This window comes from Octodon degus, unplaced genomic scaffold (assembly GCF_000260255.1).
Source record: "Octodon degus isolate 3935 unplaced genomic scaffold, OctDeg1.0 scaffold00034, whole genome shotgun sequence".
NCBI classification, from domain to species: domain Eukaryota; kingdom Metazoa; phylum Chordata; class Mammalia; order Rodentia; family Octodontidae; genus Octodon; species Octodon degus.
In genome coordinates, this window is record NW_004524610.1 from 1,256,896 (window position 1) to 1,270,781 (window position 13,886).

The 13,886-nt window shown below is 46.5% G+C and overlaps 1 pseudogene; it reads right to left on the reverse strand.

The window, feature by feature from the left end:
* Positions 1–743: 743 nt before the first annotated feature.
* The window catches only part of LOC101561375, an 18,392-nt pseudogene continuing 5,249 nt past the window's right edge, over positions 744–13,886 (reverse strand).

Here is a 13,886-nt window from a genome sequence, read left to right on the forward strand (position 1 = left end):
TTTGTGTCTTGTTTCAGCTCATACAATGTGTTTGAGGTCCAACCATCACATGACAAATATCAATAATATGTTCCAATGAGAATTGATGAGTAACATCCTATTGTACACACACACACACACACACACACACACACACACACACGTCTATCTATCTATCTATCTATCCATTCACCAGTTGAATAATTTTAGCTTTTTCTGATTTTTGATGATTATAGATTATGAACTCTACAAACATTTGTATGCAAGTCTTTTTTTTTCTTTTTCTTTTTTTGCAAGTCTTTCTGTGCGCATACATATTTTCTTTTCTCTTGGATTTCTGGATGATATGGTAAAATTGTGTTTGATTTTTAAGAAACTACTAACCTGTTTTCAAAATGACTGTACCATTTTGTATGCATACTATTAATAGATGAGTGTTCCTGTGTATTCTTGCAAACATTTTTTGTTGTCTGTGTTTGTGTTACAGGATCCTAATGGGTGTGAAAAATGGCATCTCACAGTAGTTGTATTTACATTTCTCCAGTGACATGATATTGCACATATTTTCATTTGCTCTTTTGATAATTTATATATCTTTGGTGAATGTATATTTAAATATTTCACCCATTTTTTATTAGGTTCCATATTTTCCTTACTGGGTTATAAGAATTTCATGTATGCTTTGGACGCTTGTCCTTTACTGCATATAAGTTTGCAGACTTCTTTTAGGCTTGCATTTCTGTTTTCTGATTGGTGTCTTTTTGTTATTTAAATGAAGTCAAGATGGATTTCCTGTGTGCCGCGTGGCGTAGCCTTTCGGGGTCTGTTTCTTTCCGCGGGCTCACCGCTTCTGTGCTCTTACTGTCCTCACGGAGCCACAGCTGACCCACCAAGTGCTTTCTTCTCATTGACCTTCGACTGTAAAGCTTAAAGAGAAAAGCAGTGTCCTTCTCATTCTGTGTCAGTGGAAAAGTCCCAGTCTTTCCCCACTTTACTTTGCCACTGGAGGCCTTCAATAAGCACATTTTCCTATAAATCAATTCTCCTGAGCTAAACACTCCCACCTACACAAAAATACTCTGTCAGAGATGTTGAGTTTGGAAGACATTGTGCCTCAAGAATTTGCAACTGAATCCTATTAGCTGCTTGAAAAAGTCCCTAGATCCAGTTCTGCATGGAAAACAAATTTCTGAAGGTGATATTATATTCAAAGAGTAATCCATTTCCGAAGTATTTTGAGAGATAAAAAGCATCCTCCAAAAGTTTTATTCTTCAGAGCCTGGGTTTGAGTCTTAAATACAAGTCTCACAAGCTGTAGATGTTGTGGTTTATAACAAATGCAAAAGTTTCCAGACATTCAATAGCATTGGAGCCTTCCTTGGCTGACCATTTGAAATGCACTGTTTTGGGTACTGTTAGTATTCCTTTTACAGAAGTAGTGAGAGTATCTCCACAAGTAGAGGGCCAACTTAAATCTCTGCACTGTAAAACTGTGATCCAGATCTGCTGTACCAAAGAATTATAAAACAAGTTAACATTCTATCTCCCCAGATCTCTTTCGCTCCTGATGTAGTATTTCATCTAGGCTTCTAGTACTCCCTTGAGACTTTTTTCTTGAACAAGAGCTACTGGGTGCACTGGGCCGTGAATCACGTCATTGCATGAATCACTGAGATGAACTTGTAAGATCAGACATAGACTTGCTTAGCCAGGGGAACCAGGTGGTTTTCTGGGCCTTAAACCACAAACTGATCCATAGAGTATTCTGAAAGGGGAGAACATTTCTGACTCAAGGCCGGTGAAAAGCGCTGATATGTGTAGAACGGGTTATTACAGCGGGGTCCATGCTGGCATAGACTGGAAAGTTCAGCTTTTCTATCTCCAAAAGATGCCAGGGCAGGTTCCTCAGGTTCTCCCAGAAGTGAAAGTGTTCCTGTGTTGGGGGCTAAATAGAAGATAACCTAAGCCTGGGCACCACACATGGTACTTCTCTCTCACCAGATGGTAATTTGGCAGGCGAATAATCTTCATTACAGCCAACCTGAGACTTTATAGAAACAGAAGTCAACAGAGGTATAGAGACAGTAGTATTTTGTACTGTGGCTTTGAAGTCTCTTTCCATAGCTAACTTATGTTTTTCTGTTTTACCATAGAAACATCCTTCACAGCAACTCTTTATGAATTCTGCTACTGTTACATTCAATTTCCAATATTCCACATATAACACAAAGTTCCAATTTTTATTATTTATTTATTTATTTTGTGGTACTGGGGATTGAACTCAGGACCCCGTGCTTGCCAGGCAAGTGCTTATTCTACTGAGCTGTCTCCCCAGGCCCCAAAGTTCCAGTTTTTATTCTCAACTTACCCCAGCTTTGTGTGCTGTGCCTTTTACTGGTGTCTTGTGAAGCACAAAAGTTTTGAGTCTGAATCCATACACTTCACCAACTTTGTTAGTAGGTGGATCATGTCAAAGAAAGCTTAGCCTAACTCAGGGTCTCACAGATTTTCTTGTGCATGCTTTGAACAGTTCTATTATTAGAGATATTGAACGTCAATGTAAGATCCAGCTTTGGTTAACTTTGTGAACAGTGTACCGTCAAGTCCGCGTTCACGGAGGTAGATACCCAATCACCTCCGTACCATTTTTTCCCCTATGGAAAACACTGTCTTGTTTAGTTGCTTAAACAAAAGTGAAATGACATACACAGGAGCAATTTTAAAGTCCAGAGAGACACCAGCTTTGTCTTACGCTGTGTCGTGGATACAGCGCGGGCTTGCTGCCCTTTCAGGCCTTCTCTGCGGACCGCAGCGATCCCGGCAGAAGCCCGCTGGCTGGTGCAGGAGCTCTGAAGGCTTTCCCTCCGCCGTTGGCCTGCGCATTGCCTGGCATGCCTGTGGCCTACAGTGTTAGCATTTAGGATTTAAAGCAACAGCCACGAGGGGAAAAATGTGCCCCACACAAACAAAAACCCACTTTGCCTAAAGGCTTGAAGGAAAGTCTATGTCTCCCTATACCACTGAAATGATGGGGTGGGATGCACGCCCGGAGGCAGTGCCTGTGCGGAAGGGGGCACACAGTATGTGGCACGCACACAGGTTCCAGCACGGTTTCTGCAGCCAAAGGCATGCTGGGAGGCACGCTGATGGTACCAGGCTGCTGGACAGATGATAGAGATTAGAGGTTCAGGGTAATCATCCTGACATCAGGCAATATGCCTTCTCGCTAGCTTCCTCCAATTCTGCATTAAAATTTCTTTAAAAAGATAAAAACTCAAATGACTCATTTATTTACCAGTTTTTATTGACCAGGAGTGAGACCTCACGGACAGTATTAAGCAAGATTAATAGAAAATACTCATAATACCACTCATGCCTAACGTGCTAGATAACCATCCCATGACCCACGCACTCTCCATACACTGACTGTAGGGGAAAAGAAAATGAAATACCTTATTGCTCTACAAGCAACCCCCCCATAAATGTGGAAAATCTTCCTCTGAAGACAGCTACACAGGCTGCTAGCGGCATAATGAACTACTGCACGTCCGGTTATTCAAAGAAGTGATGGTTTGCTGTGCGCACCGGCACCCAGCTGGAGTGGCCTGAGACGGCTGAGAAAGCACTCCCAAGCTCAGGTGAGGGCCACCCTGAGGATGTGAGCCGGCCACGTGGAAGTCCTGTGAGCGGCCTCGCACGGCGGCGGCGTGTGCGAGGGGCACTGCTCGTCCGCTTTGTGTTCGTCCCTTTCCTTTCTCCTCCTTGCATTTCTTAGCCCCCTTCCATTTTTCAAAAAGATCTATTTTCTGTTTCCTATTATCTTTTTATCTTATTCCATAACTTATCTGTACTTGTTTTTCTCATTAAGAGAATCCATGACATATTTAATCCCATGTGTCTGATTTACTTCGCCTAATCTCGGGGACTCAAGGTGTGTTCGCTCCCCTGCAGATGACTCACGTTCGTTCTTAGGGACCACACTTCCTTTACCCGTTGTCTGTGGGTGAACATCCAGGCCACCTGTAAGATTTAGCCCTCACGAGCATGCGGGTATGAACACGTACCACCACATGATGTCCTTAACTCTCAGAGAGACACCTAGAAAGGAAATAGCAGGGGCAAGTGGAATTTGTATTTAGAATTTCTTCCGGGAGGTGGGAATCACCATACTGTTTTCCACAGTGCATGTACTGATTTGCGTTCCCACCACCAATGTAGAAGTACTCCTTTCCCCCTACAGTCTTGGCAGGATTTGTTTTTATTTTACTTCTTGATGATAGCCATTCTTTGACCACGTCTGGGAAAATGAGAAGAGGGTGCTTTACTTTGCACCGTCGTTTGTCAGGCTGCAGCGCAGTGCCTGACGCAAGCTGCTGCACAGAACAGTCCTACTCGCCTTCCCAGAGCGGTGATTGGAGACCCAGGAGGAAAGCCTGTGTACCTCAGAGGCTCAACTGCAGCACACGACTGATCCGGATCTCGTGAGTTAGAGGGCTGCGTGCACATCGCCCCTTGCCCGTGATTTGTACCTTCTAAGTTTCTCAAAAACCATGCTGTGCTTGCTCGGTTCGGGGCTCAGTTGGACAAGACTGGCGAGTCGCCTGTCGCTGAGTGCACCCGGCATTGCTGTCGATCTTCGCGCAGCTCCGACCAATCTGCAACATCTGTGGTCTTCTAATTTTCATTTCTCTAGTGGGCAGAGATGTTGAGAATTTTAAATGTATTTATTGGCCATTTGTACCTCATCTTCTGAGTAGTGTCTGTGTATTTCAGTTGCATATTCATTATTGGGTCTTTTATGTGGGGGGGGAATCTCATTTTCTCCAGTATGTTCTATAAACTAATTCTCTGAGGTGTAGCTGACCAGTTTTTTCCCATTGTGTACGTTGTCTCTTTTTTCTGTTGCTTGTTTTCTTTTCTGTCCAGAAGCTTTTAATTTGATATGCTCCCTCTTGTAGAATTCTGACGTTATTTTTTGTGTGTGTACGACTGGGGCTCTGTGTAGAAAGTGTCTGCCTGTGTCTTTGTCTTCAAGACTTTTCCACCTTCTGGAGATTGTTTCTGTTTCAACATTTAGCTCTCTGACCCAATTTTATTTAGTACATAGTGATGTATGTGGGTCTAGATTTTTTAGAGAAAATTTTTTAATTTGTGCAGGTTCTTGCTATGCAGCTTGGACGTGTAGTGATCGTCCTGACTGCCTCAGCCTCCCCAGCACTGGGATTACAGGTGTGCACCACCATGCCCAGTTTTGGTGGCTGGCTTGGCACGGGGCCGGCTTGGTGTGCAGTACTGGGGATTGAACCTGAATCCTTGTGCTTGCCAGGCAGGTGCTTAAACTGCTGAGCTATCTCTCTGGACCTAGAGAAAATTTTGTGTCTATGAACTTTGAAGAGATTAGTCCATAGTTTGTCCTAGTCTGGTGTTGGAATCAGGATAATGCAGGAATGTCTTTGGGAGCACTCCTCTCCTCTCAATTTCGATAGAACATTTGAGAATTGTCGGCATTAGATAGTCTGTGAAGTTGTGTAATTCAGCAATGAGTCCGTCAGGTCCTGGGCTTTGCTTACTTGATTGCTTTTAACTTCTTCAGCTTCATAGCTGGCTATCGGACTGCTTTGGGGCTCAGCTTGGTAATCCACACGTCCCTCGGAATCTGCTGTCTTCTGGAGTCTTCTATTTATTGGATGGAGTATAAATTTTCAATGCAGCTGTTTATAATCTTCTGGATTTTGGTAGTGCCTATACTTATTTTGCTCTTTTTGTATTTGATTGCATTGATTACAATTTTTTTCTTTCTTTGTTTTAGTAAAACTGGTTAAAGATTTGTCAATTTTGTTTACTCTGAGAACAAACTTGTCCATTCACTTATTCTTTGTGCTGATTTTTAATAACAGCTTCATTAATTTCCTCTCTGATCTTTATAATTTCTTTGCCTGTACAGATTTGGATTATTCTTGTTTTTCTAAGACCTCAAGGTGCACAATTAGGTTATTTTTGGGGGGACTCACTCTATTTTTCTGATGTAGGCCTTTACAACTATAAACTTTCTTCCTTGGACTGCTTTTATCATGTCTGACAAGTTCTGATATGCTTTACTGGAGGCATTATCATTTGATTCCCGGAATTGCCTATTTTCTTCCTTGATTTTTTCTGTGGCCTTCTGATTATTCAAAAGTGTATCATTTAATTTGCATGAGCTTGCATTATTTCTGTTATTTATTTTGCGCTGGTTTTTAATTATGTTGGACCGTGGTCTTTTGTAGTTTCATTGTACTACGATCTGACATTACGCATGGGATAATTTCAATTGCTTTGCATTTATTTAAGCTCTCTATGGGTGAGGATGTGGTCTAACTTGGAGGAAGTTCCACGTGCTGCTCAGAGAAGCGCGTGTTCTGCCGCTTGGGCGGAGGGTTCTGTAGGTATCTGCTGAGTCCACTTGCTGGAAGGTTTGGGGCAACCCCGGTATTCCTTCATAACTTTTTTGTCTAGATGATTTGTTGGTAGCAGTGAGCACTGAGGTTCCTCACTATACTCACATTGATATGTATTTGCTCTTTTAGGTTCAGTGGTGTTTGCTTTATGAAGTGGGGTACACTGGTGTTTGGGGTGCACATGTTTATAATTCTTACCTCTACCTGCTGAATTGTTTTCTCAACCAAAATGCAGTAGCTTTCTTTACCTCTTCTTATTAATTTTGCTTTGAAGTCTGCTTTGTATGAAAATAGCATAGTCACCCCTGCTTGTTTTGGGGTTCCTGTCACATAAAATACTGTTTTCCATCCTTTCATTTTTATTCTGCGAATGTCTTTTTGTATTAAGTGCTTTGCCTGTACACAGTATACTGTGTTTTTTTTTTTTTTTTTCCTGTGCCAACTCAGTTCCTTTTGATTGCGCTGGCTGGTTTCTGCAGAACAGTACTCAGTGGCAATGATATTCTTAACCTGCTCCTGACTGGGGGGCATTTTGTCTTTCAACATTGATTATAATTTTCAGTTAATATGTTGTCTTAGTTACTTTTTACCCATTGCTGGGACAAATACCCAACACTCAAAATGAAGGAAGGAAAGGTTTATTTAGCTCACAGTTACTGGAGGGTTCAGTCCATATTCCACTGGCTCCAAGGCAAACGGCAGCAGCTTATGCGGCAGAGAACAATGAAGAGCAGAGGAGGAGCAGCAGCGGCGGCGTCCATCAAGCCTCTCTCTTCCTTCTGCGCTGACTGTGAAGACCGGCGCTCCCCAGTAAAGATTGGAGCTCCTCCAAAGTGGAGCTGCCGCGAAGACCAAGCTCCTCCAAAGACTGAGACTTCTCCACGGAAGCAGAGCAGGAAAGCAGGCGGGGCGGCTTCCGGCCTTTCTCAATTCCTGGGCCCTGCCCACCTGCAGGACGAGGCCCCCATGCTGAGAGCTGCCGGATCGGATTCAGCCAAGTTGACACAATGCCTCGACTAACACATATGTATATATTAATCTTTTATGCATTTATTTGGTACAGGGTGTCGCTCTGCAGCTTGGACTTGTAGTGCTCCTCCCGTCTGTCTCAGCCTTCCCAGCACAGGGATTACAGGCATGTGCCACCACACCTGGTTTGGGTGGCTGGCTCGCCGCGGGGCTGGCACCACATGCAGTGCTGGGGGCTGAACCCAGGTAGTTCCGCTTGCCAGACAGGCACTTAGACCACTGCCCTATCCCCCAGCCCTAACAGCAATATATTTTTAAATACTCTTTCTGATTTAGGGGACTCATAATAAGTTTTTTGAGATCTGTATCACTTTGGATATTGAATTTTGCCAGATAATCACTCTCTTCTTTATTCATTTTATATGATATGTTACATTAACTAATTTTCTGATGTTAAAATAACCTTGTACTCCTATGATAAATTTATTCAGTCATGAAATAAAATCTTTTAAAATGTTGCAGTTGGTTTGCTAATAATTTGATGATTTATTATTTGTTAATCTATTTTTGTATAGCTTTGAAGTATAAAAAGATTCTATTTTTTTAATTTTTAAATGATTAAAAAAGAACGGTTTAAGAGCAAAAGAGTAAAACAGTATATGAACGTCAAGTTTCCATCAATGAGCTAAATTTTATTAAAACACGGCCTTTGCTCATTCGTTCAACTGCTGGCCACAGAGAGGTTGCAGCAGGCGCTCTGCAGCCTGCAAAGCCTAGAAACTTACTTAATATTTTCAGGAGACATTTGCTACTCCCTGCTATAGATCATTGCAATTTTTCCTTTTTCCTTCTGTAGCAATTTCTGAGTAATTGCTTGATGTCATAGACACGGGTTAAAGAAGTTCTGTAGCTGGGGAGATAATTTCGTGGTCTAAGCACCTTAGGCAAGTGCAAGGTCCCAAGTTCGATCCCTGCTACCACATGCTGAGCCAGCCCTGAAACCAGGTGTGGTCGCACATGTCTGTAATCCCAGCACTGGGGAGGCTGAGATAGGAGGGTCACCATGAGTTGGAACTGCATAGTGAGACCCTGTATCAAAAAAAAATAAATAAAAATTTAAAAATTCTGGATGAAATACCTTCTCACAGGAGCACTCCCTTTGGGTCCGCGAGGCAGTCAAGGTGCCTGTGCACGCCTTTCTCATGCCGGGGTTTGGCCGTGCACTCTGTGCGGTCCGCTGCTTCATCTGTGGTCCTGTGGTGTAGACTTCACCGCTACGACACCCTTCTTGTACCCACGAGGTCTCCTCCTGGGGCGCCTTGGCCCATGCTCCGTGTCTGCCCCAGGCCTCTGCCGCCTGGCTCCGCGTGCCAGTGCCGCCCTCCCGGGGTGGCCTCTGAGATCCCTGTAGCATCTTGCTTTGTAGCATCTCCAGAGCCTGGCGTTGCGTAGGCTCAGCTTGGGAATTTTCTCTGAGGAAACTTCCACAGAGCTTTTGGTTTCTCTGTCTCTCTTAGGTCTGTTTTGTCTACTGAATTCTGCCCACAAAATCTAAATTGCAGCTCTGAACGTCCCTCACGGTGCTGTGCCCTCCTCCCAGTGACACAGCCGTGCTGACCGGCAACTATTTCTCTGGATTGTGGCTTATAAAATGCCCTCAGGATGAAAGGCGGGATGAATGTGGGGCCCAGCCACTGTGCTTCATTTCTTACGCGTTTCCTTTCCCTAAGGGATCAGAGGTTTACACTGGGTATTGGCCAATATTTTATCCAGCTTTTGCTACTTTTCGTCTGAAAAAGTTAATTTTAATACTAGCAACTCCGGCTTGCCCAAGGCAGGATCAGTTCTTTTTCAAAATGCTCTTTATGTCAAAGTATGTGTATGGATTATTGCTAATCTCTGTGTGTCCTGAAAGACATACACTATTAGGCTCGTTCTTATAGATTAGGAAATGGAGAGTCAGAAAGGTTAAGACAATTGCCTAAAATTAGCCCCGCCAGTTCGCAGAGATGGGACTGCAACTGGGACTTCATTAGCTCCAGTTTCCAGCATAACATTGTACCTACCCAGTTGTGCCGGTCTACAGGTTATGCACAAGGCTATAATTTGTAATAATCCTATGTTAATATTTTTATGGGTTAGGTTGTTTAAGAGAGCTGTTGAAATTATTAGTTGAAAATGGTAACAGAGGTTTTTCTGAGGGTTTTGCCTCACCATTTACAGATAATTGACAAGTGGTTGTGAAGTGGTGAGTGTTGCTGAGAACATCTATCACCCGGGGATTTGCCCCTGGGGCTCAAGCTGGCGCCTCGCCCCTGCCAGGCAAGAGTTCTGCCAGAGTCGCACCTCCAGTCCACCATGATTCTTTTGCTAATGTATTGAGGTGTTAAACTAACCTTGATCCATTTAGGAAATTAGTGAACTAGTTCCTGCACTGAATGCAATGAGCTCCCTGGTGACAGGGACCATAGCAAGGCATACCCTACTCAGACTGCTTTGGGACATGGGACGTTTGTGAATACTTGACAGGCTCAAAGCCCACCGAGATGCAGTCTGACCCAGAACAATCAGTCCTTATTCACAGCTGCTAACACGAACCTCCTCCTGCACCCCTTCATCTGAGCAGGAAAGGCCGACTTTAGTCACCTAGGTGGGTTCTGAACTGACCCCAGGGGAACACAGTTCTAAAATGCATAACGAAATATGTCACAGACAAGAGGAAACAGTATAAACGTGTGAGCAGCCTTTGGACCTGTGGCCTGGTGCTGGCCTGCTCTGTCCCTGTGTCTGTGTCTCCCGATGCCACTCAGGTGGTGCGCTTGGAGGACAGTGCTCCCTGAGGGTTGGAGCTTCGACACCCTACTCGGCTGGTCCGTTGCCTGAGGGCAGATGTGAAGACACAGCCACTCTAGTCCTCTTGCTCCTCCTTCCTCACAAGTTTCTTACCTCTCTTGCTTGGCTTTCTTATCTCCTAGATGAGTCCAATTCTGTGACTCAGAACCCTGGCGCTGTCTTTCCAACTGTTGTGTACTTAGGCACACTTGTAGAGTGGATTCAGTCAGACTCAGGTGAGAAAGGAAGATGTCAGGAGAGTGGCACAGGGCAGGCGCAGGGCCCTGGGCATTTGTAGCAGTGACTCCGGGCGAGTGCCCAGCCACCTGAGGCTCACCAGCTGCTTCGGGTCATGATTCTGAAACTTGTGCAGGCGGGGTCTACACTAAACAAAGTAGTCAGAAGGCTTGGTGCCGCTGAGATCCAAAGTGGAGCTTAAATGCCCCCTCCCTAGATGAGAGGAAGTCTCATGATGAGTCACTCAGAGTGTAACTGGAGGTAAGGTCTGCTGGCTTTCAGGGCACAGCAGGAGATACCATGTGTCTGCACTCAGGGGTGCAACAGGACAAGCGGAGGAGCCCCCTGGAAGGGGACAGTTGTGAAGGCACCAGGCGCTAAAACAAATGGTCAGGGACCTGGAGGCTGACCCCAGGGCCTATGCCATGCGTGTACTCAGCCCTTTGTCTTTGTGTCCTTCCTTTGGATAAGAGCTCATGGAGGACAGGGGATGAATAAGGCACAGCAGGAAGGACAGGACAGGCCTCCCTGTACTCTTCTGCTTCACTCCCCGTCAGACCAGCACAGTGGCCTCTGCCTTGGACACCTGCTCGTCTCTCTTGAGTGCTATCCACACTTAGGAGATGAGCATGGAATGCAGAATGGAGGTGGGTTCTGGGGCTGCCCCCCTCCATGTGGGAAGTTAAAGCATAAGGCTAGAGAGTGCCCTGGGCTCTTTTCCTACCAGCAGAAGCAAGATTCTTCACTTCTGTCTGTTTTCTCCCTGCTTAACTCAGGGCAGATTTAGATCACTTAGATTCAATAGTATCTCTGGAGAGACGACCAGGTACAAAAGCAGGCACTGAAGTGCCGACATAGCACCAAGCTGTGACCGAAACTCTTAGAGGAAAAGAAAGTCAATGTGATGGGCAGGGGCTTGGAAGCCAGGTTCACCCGGGCAGGCCTCGAGTGGCTGTGAGCCAGGTGCAGCCTAGCAGGATGTCTGCTCCAGCTGGACTTGTGCCCCCCAGGGCCACCTGACTGCAGTCTGCTGGAATTTGTCCACAAAGTGAAAGGTGTGCTCCTGTGTGTGGCAGTTCTTCAGGCTGTCCTGTGCTCGTTGGGGCTGGGAAAATTTTAGTGTGAAAGTTTGTTGAGAAAGAACGGAACTTCAAGTCAGCTATGAAAATAAAATGTTTGCAGAAAGTTGAGGGACACCAGGTATTAGCAAGGTTTTGCAGACACCCTTTCACCTGATTTTACTCTTTTTCATTCATTTTAATGAGAAAAAAAGACAAAATAGCAATGAAACAGCTTCAAAACAGGTAAGATGGTTAAAATAATTAATACATTTCATATTGTTGTCTTCAGAGTAATTATTCAGAGGACAAGATGCAGACATTGTATCTTGTCTAAACAATATTAGTACAAACTTTTATTCTCAACGAACTAAGAGAAAGTAGCTGTATATCTATCCCAACTCTCATGTGTATACATATATATATTTTCTCTTTTTTTCACTACAAAATGGTCTTTCATTTACACTTTTGTGAAGTTAATAACGCATGACAATAGGTTGCCTAGCAACTGATAGCTAACCTTAACCACACAGGATGTTCATCTCAGGAGTAAGGTGGCTTGTTTGCTTGAGGCACTGGGCCAGGTCCATCACCTAAGGAATGGATGAAAAAGATGTGCTGTTTTTATACAATGGAGTAATACTCAGCTATAAAGAAAAATTAACTTGAAACCTTCATATATAAGTGGATGCAACTTGAAGATATAAGTGAAATAAACCAGACCCACATGTGTAAATATCGTATTGTCTGCCTAGTGTAAGAACTCAAAAGAAGAAATAAAAATTGAAAGGTTTAATAGTTAAATGGAAAGTGGAAACTTACGGATTGAACAACGAAGAGAGAGAAAGGAGAAAAGTTAGGAAATATGGCAGGGGCAAAACCATACATTTATATAAACAAGAAGGTTAATGCAATGGCCCTAAGAATCTCCATCAGGTTTCTGAAAATAGGTGATGGGTAGAATTCTCACCCGGACCAACTCTATATGCTGATACTGTGAACTAAGCGACTGCACTGAGGATCGCAACGTGCAATACTAAAACCATGCTTGAAATACCCGTCATTTTGGTCTTCTGATTTTTCATTTAAAAAGAGTACTTGTTAAAGCCCCCTGGTGGACCGAGCAGGGGTGTCGTGCTGTCTTCTCTCCTCTTCTCTCTGTCCTGCTCCGCTGCCTTCCTTTCCTGATGTTCTCTGCTCCCCTCCACACCCCCTTTCCGCAAGTCCTAGGACCACGAGTCTTCATTTGCTTGTTCTGTGAGCAATTGGCCGCAGTGGCGGTATCAGCACGCTTTTGTGTGAGCAAACATCCGTATGAAACCCACTTGGAACAACCGCTTCCCCATTGTGCAGGGAAGGGCAACCCCTTCGAATGCGTGGCATCCCCGCTGCAGGAGCCCACGCAAGCAGCCAGGTGAAGAACATTTGAAAGGTCTCTCTCCTCAGAGATAGCTGCTAATTGGGAGCAGGCTCTCTGCAGGCGCAGGCCTGCGGGCAGTTTCCCTGGGCGCAGGTGTGGTCTGCCCCAGGCCTCCCGGGGTGCTGACCCCTGGGTCTCATCCCCGACGGCGCCCCAGCCCGGGCTGCGCCAAGAGCGGCCCCGATTCCGTTAAGGTGCCCCGCGCGCAGACCGCCCGCGCTTCTGCCCAGGGCTTCGGTTCCCCGCGCTGAGCCGGGCTCCTCCGTCTCGGCGTCTCGGCGACGTAGGCGTGGTGTCCAGGACCCCTGCCGGAGCCCGGGGTGCGGCCGCTGCCTACGACTCCCGCACCGCGTGCAGGGCCCGGAGGTCGTCCTCACCACAGCTAGGGGACTGAGGGGGCCGGGGCCGGGCCGGGATCCCCGCAGCGCCCCCGGCGGGGCTTGGCGCACAACCCGCCAGTTCGGGCTCCCCTCCGTCTCTCTCGGGACGCGGATCTGGACCGCGCTCGGGCCGGGATCCCCGAAGCGCACCCCGCCGCAGCGGAGCGCAGGCCCCACCCACTCCTGGTCCCCTCTGTCCCGAGGGGGGACGCGGGTGTGAAACACAATCGCGCCAGGGTTCCCGCGGCGCCGCCCAGCGGACAGGGCGCAGCCCCCGCCGGACGCCCACGTTCACTTGGTCCCGGCTGCCTCCGTCCGGCTCCCTCAGCCCGGCTCGGGTCCCCTCCGTCAGGTTCCGTCAGGCTCGGGGTCCTCTCCATCCCCCTCCGGCCCTCTCAGTCCCGGTTGGGTCCCCTCAGTCCGGTTCGGGCTGCCCTCCATCGGGTCGCGTGCCCGTGAGGCCCGGGTCCCTGCATCCGGCTCGGGCTGGCTCGGCCCCGCAGCGCCCCCCGGCGGAGCCGTGCGCGCCGGCTCTCGGGTCCCCGCCCGCTCGGTTCGCTCCGGGTCCCGGCTC